We start from the raw sequence: 10403 nt of genomic DNA on the forward strand, positions 1-10403 counted from the left end.
CCCTAGCTCGATTTCCACGGTTTTAATTAGCGAATCACTGGGAATGACATTTCTCTGGTTTGTGCGGTACCAACCTAGTTCTCTTATTTGTTTCCTATGCGCATAAGCCTTTTCTCTCGAGGTGTTTTGAAAGAGCTGTTTTACTTCGGTCTTGAACCGGTCCCACGCGTCCCAGTTCTTCCATTTGTCGCACAGTAGTTGCAAATCCCTGTTTTTATATTTTTGGGATGCTTGGAGGCAGTTTCCAAGGTCCTTTGGATGTGTCTACGACCTCGGGTAGTATGATGTTTAACAGAACCATTTTGTGATCTGTTATTACTGCTAACCGCTATTTGCCTCACTGTAACAACTTGTGGCTCTAAGTTTCTGGAGATGTAAAAGCGGTCGAGTCTTGTTGAGACTCCTCCTCGCGACCATGTGGTACTGACTGTGCCTGGATTATGTCCCTCCAGATGTCAATGAGGTCGACATTATCGCAGCACAGTTGCAGTTCCCTAGAGCCACCGGTACCGGAGTTGTTACCCCCAACCTTGTTCGTATCTCGTGTGTGCGATGCAGTTCTAGTCCCCCTCCCCCGCAATAATATATCGAACCCCATAAAGATAGGGTTCTAGAGACGTAAAGAACCTGCTTCGCTGATGGCTATTATTAGGGGCATATACACTGAGGAAGCGGAACAAGGATTCCCACCCAACTCTGAGAAATGATAAAAGTGAATCTCCTGGAGAAATAGTACATGAATAATATGTAGTAAAAATAGTCTCCAGACAGCGCGTTGTGCGGAGATAGAGTAAACCGTTGATGTTTAGGGTGACAATGCGAAAATGGAAGTTGTTATTCATGTTAGTAATTAAAAAAAAGTTAATATGGTAACCCCCTCCCTTTAACTATATCAACTAGTGTCTTGTATAGTGTCATCTTCTTGTAGACCCATATTGGCGGCTAGGATGGAGTTCTTGAAGGAGTCCTGCGGCACAGTTAAAATATCGATCACAGAGAGAGTGGCCCATTCCACATTGACACAAAGGTCGGTGGAACCTTCCTTGTGGAAGGTGTAAAAGATTGGCTCGCCGAACCTGTCTATTGCGGAAAGGTGGCTTTCCAATGCGACAGATCTTCCTTGGAAAGAGCGAGTTTTAATTGCTCCCCCCTTTTATCGTGCTAGGAACTGAAGGGGGTCCCCCTCTTGTTTCTCTTTTAAAGGAGGTGGTCGGGTTTTCGCCGTTGGCGGGCAGTCTTTTGCATGTAGCATGTTCTTCATCTACATGCTTCCTTTGTCGCTTAACTGTAGTGGTTTTCATCTCCTCTGTGGGTGTCGCTTGTTCTACAGCTACTGCGTCGGTGTTTGTGGGAGTTTTCGCTCTCTGTTTTTCCATTGTGGCCTATTCTTTTTAGTTTTACCGAGAGAAGTCTTCTTAAAATCTGCCTGTTTTCTCCTTCAGGTTTGGCTGTTGTTGTGGGTAGAGGTGGAAAAGTAGGAGCATTTTCTTTCTGGTCTGATGTTTCCATGCTGTTTGGATTAGGGGGTGGAGGAGTTGAGAGTGCTTCTATCGCACCTCCCAGATGTTCTGCTGCGTCAAAGCCAAATGTCCAACTGCAACGAATCGGGACACACCTTACAGCACTATAGTAACCCTTGCAGGAAGACATTTGGCTTTGACGCATTCTGCTCCTAAGTGGTCAAAGGAGCAACGCCTAAAGCACTGCCTCCAGACATCTGGATAGCTCACCATAACCCTTGCCAATTGACACGAAATTTGGAACAGGAGTTTTCATTTCCATGCTGAAAATGATTTCTGCAGATTTCCATTCTGGATTGTCATTGTCGGTGCCTCTTTTGATATCTTTCACAGTTTCCCAATTTGGAGCAAACCTTGTGGATAACGTCGTCACTATTTTCTATATATTCCAAGGGGAACCTATCAATTTTGATAGTTCTTAACAAGCTGCCTACCATGAAAGGGGTAATTTGAGTCCCTGCGCACTTGAAACCTTGCAAGAGCTTGTCTCTGGTTTCTTGCCCCATAAGGGATAAAACCATAAATATTTATTGAGCCTACTGCCTCGCATAACGATTGGCAGATAAGCCTCTTCTCAAGCTTAGGGTCAGTTTCGAAAACCAGCGTTCTGACCCTAGAAGAAGCGAAACCATGTCCTAAATTTTTAAAAAGGGAAAAGTAAAGAAAGTAAAATAATCATGTGGTAAAAACCAATATAGTAAAATCCCGTAGGGACAAGTCCTATCAGCAAAATCCTGTAGACTTGAAGGTCAACAAGCAAGAAAGCCGTACGATAGATAATCCACCAACGCAACTTGAAAGCAACTTTCACACGCTAAATTACGTTGCAGAAATTCAGAAATATTAATTCGTATTGAAAAATCACGGTATCGCTCATCACTACAGTACTGCTGCATGCGCGCAAATCACGGTGATGGCGGAAACGAAACTACAGCCGAAAGTAACGCCATCTGGGAACAGAAATGAGCAGATTTCCGCTGAAATCGATTCGAAAATCGGTATTGCCACCGATAAAAAAAAAAACGCAAATCACGGGAAATAATGTCCACATCAAGTTGTTAATGGCGGGAAAACAATACGTCGTGAGAAAAGGCCTTAAGACGGGACCAACAGAAAATGACGTAAATGGCAGGAAAGCGTAACTTGCGGGACTTTAACATATATATATGTATATAATTTTAAAGATACCAAGCAATTTTAAATCTGGTTTTACTCCATTTTCCAAATAAGCAAACAGACAAACAAGTCAAGTTTGCGCCTGCAAGTGTTGCAAGTCTAGCTGACCCTGCACGTAGTGCAAGACTAAGGCAACTCATAGTAAAAGTAGAATAAGCTATATAATATTCATCAAAGCTTGATCTGCTTCCTCAGTCTTAAGAAAAGGTTGGTTATATTCCACTAATTCGGGCCCTACCCAAGGGCCTATGAGTTGTGGAAATACTTTCTGAAAATGAAAGCTGTGCCGAACAAAGAGGCCTTTTGCAGCTGCCCAATTTTTAATCCATCTAACTCGAGTGCTTCTAGATGTTTTTTCAATGTTTTAGGGATGGCGCTTAAAGCACCTATTATTATGGGAGCAACTTTCGTTTTCTTTTGCTAGATTCGTTCAACTTCGATTTGCAAATCGCGATATTTTGTAATTTTTTCATTTTCTTTTGCTAGATTCGTTCAACTTCGATTTGCAAATCGCGATATTTTGTAATTTTTTCATTTTCTTTGTCGTCAATCCGATTATCTCCTGGTACTGATATTTCGATAAACTGAACACCCTTGTTTTCACTTTTTTTCAACCACTGTGATATCGGGTGTATTACATTCCAAGCTTTTGTCAGTCTGGATTTTGAAATCCCAGAGTATTTTAGCTTTTTCATTCTCAACCACTTTCTGGTTCAACCTCTTTCTATATTTATATATATATATATATATATATATATATATATATTCCTGCTATGCTATATATATATATATATATAGCATAGCAGGAATCTCAGGGATAAAATTAGAAATATATATAAGTAGCATAAGTCCTTATAAGGACTGGCTTAAAGGGGTGAAGCAAGAATGCTTTTCATCTTCCTCGTTATCTGTAGAGGACAGTGTAGGGATAAGGTGTTATTGAGCTATTAAAGCTCTGATCATGTCAGGAGGGTAACAGCAATAGCCGAGCCTCAGTGAGAACTTCACTGGCTACAGCATTGCCATCCATTACCCTCCAAGGGTATTAATCACCGCCATATATTAAGGTAAAGCCGTCTCTGAAAATTCCGAGCCACTCAATTGTGGGAGAAAGACCTTCCATCTCAGCGTTGGCTCCACTCATTGATGGCCTTCCACCCACCTCCACCGAGCAGAACAGCTCAAATTCCGAAGAAAAACATTCACTGACAAAGCCCCTCAGCGGGCCATGCCGGAGAACACTTTCCCCGGAGACTCAAATTGCTCCCTTAAGGGAAAAATCTTAAGAGAGCGAACTCAAACTTTCGAATCTTAGTGTCGTGCTATTCTTATTCCGGCAACCACACAGGGACAGAATTGAATCCTTATAGTCCTTATAAGGACTGGATTAAAGGGGCGAAGCAAGAATACTTTTCATCTTCCCCGTTATCTGTGGAGAACAGTGTAGAGATTACGTGTTATTGAGCTACTAAAGCTCTGATCATGGCAAGAGGGTAACAGCAATTGCCGATAGCCGAGCCTCAGTTAGAATTTCATTGGCTACAGCATTGCCATCCATTCATTACCCTCCAAGGGTATTGGATTGAATGAATCAATCCTAAATTTCGACAGATTAGAATTGACAATTAACATTTATGTCTTTAGGGGTGAAGCAAGATGCTTTTCATATTCCCCGCTATCTGTTGTGGTTACAGTGAAGGTAAAATTTATGAGCAGAATGCTCGCCCTGATTGGGCATGGAGATTATGCATCACTAAAGGAGGCCAATATAGCTTTTGGTCTTCTATATTTGAACATGTCCGTTGGATCGTATGCTGTAGCTTGTTGAACCAAATCGTTGGGATGTGTGGACGTCTTTAGGAAAATCTTGGTGGCTAAGGATCGTAGAAAAGGGAAAACATAGGGAATATTTGTGTCTCTGTGGAGTTGAATGTTTCTAACATACCACGGGGCGTTCAAAATCATTCTCAGGCACTTGTTCTGCACTCGCTGTATTTTGATGATGTTAGCATTAGAGGTGTGGCTCCAGGCGGGAGAGGCATAGGTGATTATAGGACGAATTGTCATCTGGTATAGTTGCAATTTGATTCTGTTGCTGAGCTTGCTATTTCTATTAATTAGCGGATAGATCTGTGCTATGGCTTTAGATGCCTTTGCGCATGCAGACTTGGTGTGTTGATTGAAAGATAGCTTTTTGTCGAGAATTACACCCAGGTAATTTGTTTCTGACTGCCAGGGAATTTTAGTATTGAATAGTAACAAATCTCCTACAGAAGACATTGGCCTTTTTGAGAAAAGAACGGCTGAGCTTTTCTGGGGGTTGACTTCCAATCTCCACTTAGAGAACCGACCCTCCAGCTTTAGAATGTTTTCTTGAAGCTTTCTGGTAATGAAAAGGGGTCTGAGAGATCTGGTTAGTATTGCCGTATCGTCCGCACATAGGGCCAAAATGGAAGTCATCGGATTGTGCGGGATGTCTGACATGTATATAGAGAACAGTAATGGAGCCAGTAGAGATCCCTGCGGCACTCCAGCAAAGATGTGGCCCTGGGAGGATGTAGAACCGTTGATTTTTACTTGCATTGATCTATTTTGAAGATATGAGTGGATTAAATGAACCATTTTAGGTGAGATGCCGGCTGAGATAAGCTTGTGCAGGAGTCCAAAATGCCAGATTTTGTCAAATGCTTTGGATAAGTCTAGGAAAACAGCGCCTGTGCACTGGCGCCAGTTGTAGCTGGTTGTGATGTATTCCACAATTCTGTGGATTTGCTGGGTAGTACTATGGTGTTGCCTAAAACCAAACTGTTCTTTTGGAAGGATGTTTAGGTCATTTATTGAGGTCTGAAGTCGTGAGAGGATGACCTTCTCTGCAACCTTACCCAGATTTGAGATGAGACTGATTGGACGATAATTTTGGGGTAGGTGTGAGTCTTTGCCTGGCTTATGTATGGGAATTACGTCAGCCAGTTTCCAGGTGGAAGGAAAATAGTGAAATCTTAAAATTGCATTTATTATACTGGTCAGGTACACTACTGCCCTCCGGGGCAGAAGTTTAATCACACGATTAGTAATGCCGTCTGGTCCAGGAGCTTTTTTGTTCTTTAAATTTTTAATAATGTCATATATCTGAGCAGGTGATGTTGATGCAATATGGTCAGTGCTGGTGATAGGAAGTTTGAGTGAGTGTCTGACCTTGCTGTGAATCTTATGTATGTGGTCAAAGTCAAGGTTTCCATACGAAGGCCTGCATTGCTCTTCCAAGCTGTGCGCTATAACCTCTGCTTTGTCCACATCTGTGTGAGCAAGGCCCTGATCAGTTAATATTGGGGGAAGGGATCTGCCTTTGTTTTTGGTATTTTTCAGTAGTCCCCAGATGGAGTGATCACTAGGTGAAATGGAGGATAACTTTTCATCCCATACATAGTCTCTATGAGCTTTCAGTGCATCTCTTACTGCCCCATTTAGTCTGTTTAGATTTGTTTTATCTTGTGGTGCACACGTGTTACGGAATCCTTTTCGAGCTCTGTTTTTGTCTCTGATTAAGTTCATGATGTCTTCAGGCAAACGATCTGGCTTGCGGGCAGATTTGTAGGAGGAAGCTACCTTTATAGCAGAATTAATTTGTTGTGTGAGATTTGTAACTGCAGTTTCTACTTCTTCTTTTGTGCGTATGTGAGGAAGAGGTCCAATATAATCCTTGAGTGCTGCTGACAGTCTTTCCCATACAATGTAGGAGTGAGAAGGAGGACACAGGAATTCTTGATTTCCCAGCTGTTGTAGAATTGGATTGTGATCGGATGATAGTTCATCCATAGATATGATACTGTACTGAAGTTTAATATCCTGCAGGATAGCTATATCCAGGATGTCAGCAGTGCCGAACGTACTGAGATGAGTTGGTTCGGTGGGGCCTGCCACAACAGCGTTGCTTGATCCTAAGTAATTGAAAAGGATGCAACCATTCTTGTTTGTGGTTGAACAATTCCACACAGGATGCTTGGAATTCAGATCCCCGGCAATAATGGTGGGTCCTCTGATGCCTAAGATGGCATTTAGATCAGAGTGAAGTAGAGATTTTTGGGGAGGGTTGTAAGCTGAGTAGATTTTCAGTTTGCCAGTGGAGCTGGTGACTACTTCCACTCCTGTGATCTCAAGGTTAGTGGTTGAAGGAATGCTCACAGAGTGGTGCTTAATGTAGTTTTTAATGAAGATGGCAGTGCCACCGCCTCTGTAGAGTAGTCTGTCATTTCTGTATAGGTGATAGCCCCTTATTGTAGGATTGTCTGAGGGTCTTAGATGAGTTTCACTGATTAGAATAACATCTGGCTGATACCTAGATGTGAAGGCACGGAGTTCCAGGATTTTGTTTTTGAGGCCATTTGCGTTCCAAGCAACTATTTGAAGAGATGCTGGAATGAGTTTGTTACTATTCATTTATGAGAGCTGTGAGGATGACCTGTGTTTCACGAAGAAATCTTTTAGTGGAGGTTTCAGTAGGGTTTGATAGGCTAAAATTTTGTAGCATGTTTGCTAGTAAGGCCGTGATAATAGCTGTTAGGTTTTTAGGTGCTCTTGGTTGATTTTGTTCTGGAATTGGCCTAACTGTACGGGTCACATCGGCATAACTTCTTGTTTGCTTTTGGTTGGAGGTCTCCGACTGTGGCCGCTGAGTCTCCGGTTTTGATGTCTGGGCCGCTGGTGTTCTTGTACTGTAGGAGGAGGGCTGACTGATTGCCTCCATCCGTCTGTTCTTTGGGTGTTGAGTACATCCTTTGTAGTTCGCCGGATGAGGGCCACTGCAGTTGGCCGAGGTGGTCCTTGGCTTTGTGCAGGTATTGGTTGGGTGGCTGTCTCCACATTTTATTCATCTATATTCTGCTCTGCATAGATTCTGGGCATGGCCAAACTTTTGGCACCTGTGGCACTGCCCAGAAGATGATCTTTTACGGAGTGGTTCTGGTGTGACGATGAGACCACAGACTGTTTTTAAGTTGTAGATATCCTTATATATTTTGTGAATCTCAACAAGGACTAATGGCATGGGAGTTTTGTCTGCTTTATACATTCTGCTCACTTTGACTGGTGGCAGATCCTGAGAATTTAGGTCAGCAGCGATTTCTTCTGTGTCAATGTCTTCACAGACACCACGAAGGACTACTTTTAAATTTTTTTCCGAACTGAGCGCAAAGGTATGATACTGGATGCCTCTGTCGTCCAGTTCTTACGTCAACCTTCTATAATCTGTCACTGTTGCTGGCTGGATCTTTATGCCTTCGTCCATGTTTTTGGCCTTAATGAAGCCAATGTGCAGATTGGACATTGTGGATCGTAAAGCTGCCCACTTTTGTTTTTCTCTAAGGATGACCGGAGGCACCTTTTCTTTGGGAGAAGTAGCGGCGTCCGAACCCTGAGAATCCTGTTCCATTACAGTATTGTCATTGTGCGGTTCTTCTGTTGTTCTTCGCTTTTTGCGAGCACGCACTTCTACAAAGTCTGAAGGAGTAGAAGGCATCGACTCTAAATGATCTTCAGCGACAACTTTGCGAGCACGCACTTCTACAAAGTCTGAAGGAGTAGAAGGCATCGACTCTAAATGATCTTCAGCGACAGCGTCTGAGACACATTCGGGGGGAAACGTGTCATACAGTTTAACTTTTCCCGGCCAATTATCACTCAGTAGCTTTCCCAGTCTGAGGAATTCCCTGTAAACTTCTACGAATTTGGTCTCATTCAGAAGTTTTGCCATTTCAAGAATTTAAAATGTGTTGAGACATAGATGGAGAAAGAGTAGAGATCCCTCAGGTGCCCCGAGCAGGCAAAGACAATCCTGTGGACTTTTGAGGGTCCACTAGCAAATCCCGTAGACACTCTTAGGTGTCTACCAGCAATAAAATGTTACTCTATATATATATCTATCTATATCTATCTATCTATATCTATCTATATAGATAGATAGATATCTATCTATATCTATCTATATCTATCCCGTAGATATTCCTTAGATCAAATCGATCTATCGATCTACCAGCATCGGTAGCAAATATTTCACTTTAAAAAACCTCAGAAAATGAAGAATATATATATATATTTATATTTATATATATATTTATATTTATATATATATATATATATATATATATATATATATATATATATATATATTTATATTTATATATATATATATATATATATATATATATATATATATATATATATATATATATTTATATTATATATATATATATATATATATATATATATATATATATATTTATATTTATATATATATATATATATATATATATATATATATATATATATATATATATATATTTATATATAAATATATATATATATATATATATATATATATATATATATATATATATATATAAATATAAATATATATATAAATATATATATATATATATATATATATATATATATATATATATATAAATATAAATATATATATATATATATATTTATATATATATATTTATATATATTTATCATTCAAAACTATCGCACTGAACTAATACGCAAGCGCCCTTTTGCATTTTTTTTCCTTCCATCGACAGATTAGAATAAGGTTGGTTGAAATAATGAAGTCATATTTCCATATACAAGTAACCAAAAGGCTTACCACTAATTACTAAGATACTCTGGAATAACGAAAGTTATTGGAAGATTTTTTACTTAGTTACACTAAAAATTAAAGATACCAAGAAATTATATATCAAATTTAATATTTTATCCAAGTGTAGGCAAACAAACTTTTCGCTTGGAGTATTTCCTGGAAAGGGGCAACTCGTATATAGAAGCTAATGCTTCACATCACTTCAGGTGCAAACTTTGTTTGCTACACTTGGATAAAGGATTAAACCAAGTATATAATTTCTTGGTATCTTTAATTCACAGTATAAACAAGCGGAAAAACTTCCAACAATAAGGGACTTAAGGAGCCCACGACAGATGTAAATCGAATTATGTATAGTTTTTTCAAAAAGGTCATTGTAAGATTGTTAGTGGGTGCAAACAAAAATTCGTTATTTACGATTAAAAAAAAAAAAATTATCATTTTTAGCGATGGTGGTTTTTTATTCATTCGCCGATATCTAAAAAATAACGTAAGGTTTGAAATCAATATGTATTTAAGAATTTTCCTAAAGTTTCTTATTTCTTAGTCGTGCCTTATTTGCTGAATAAGAATATATTGTACTGATTCTTCATCCATGTTTAATATTAAAATCCACTTTTCTTTTTCTCTTTAGGTATCACTCTCCGAGAGCAATCTCTGACTATCTATAAATTATAGTTTTTTTTTTTCCAACATATATTAGTGCTGCTCTAGGAATTCTTTATTCATCCCAGGTTTTGAGAAGAAAGAAAACTAAATCATTTATTATTTAAATTAAGAAGTCTATTGGCTCTTTATATTTAAGTAATTAAATCATTTACTTAAACCAGAATCATCTTTCAATGTATTTCTTTTATTATTTGTCTGCAGAATTTTATATATAATTTATCGTATTCCAAGAAGGTCTCTGTAACATGTAAGCACTTCGGTTTTAAAATAAATATGAAAACTGCAACTTGTGTTTGAATTTAATTTTTATAAATGAAAAACGAAAAAACGTAATATTTGAACTTTTTTTATTGGACATAATTGACAACTTTTTTTATTGGACATAATTGACAACT

At 39.0% G+C, this 10403-nt stretch overlaps 1 protein-coding gene across 1 annotated transcript in view; it reads left to right on the forward strand.

The window, feature by feature from the left end:
• LOC150098696 (uncharacterized) overlaps positions 1 to 10294 on the forward strand; it is a 38771-nt gene extending 28477 nt beyond the window's left edge. The window contains exon 5 of the mRNA XM_090405663.1: positions 9974 to 10294. The gene's annotated coding sequence lies outside the window, so the exon portion shown is untranslated. The remainder of the gene's footprint in view (positions 1 to 9973) is intronic.
• Positions 10295 to 10403: the final 109 nt, after the last annotated feature.

The sequence above is a fragment of the Typopeltis vanoorti genome, chromosome 15 (genome assembly GCF_054136105.1).
Source record: "Typopeltis vanoorti isolate ZY-2024b chromosome 15, IOZ_Tvanoo_1.0, whole genome shotgun sequence".
Taxonomy (NCBI): domain Eukaryota; kingdom Metazoa; phylum Arthropoda; class Arachnida; order Uropygi; family Thelyphonidae; genus Typopeltis; species Typopeltis vanoorti.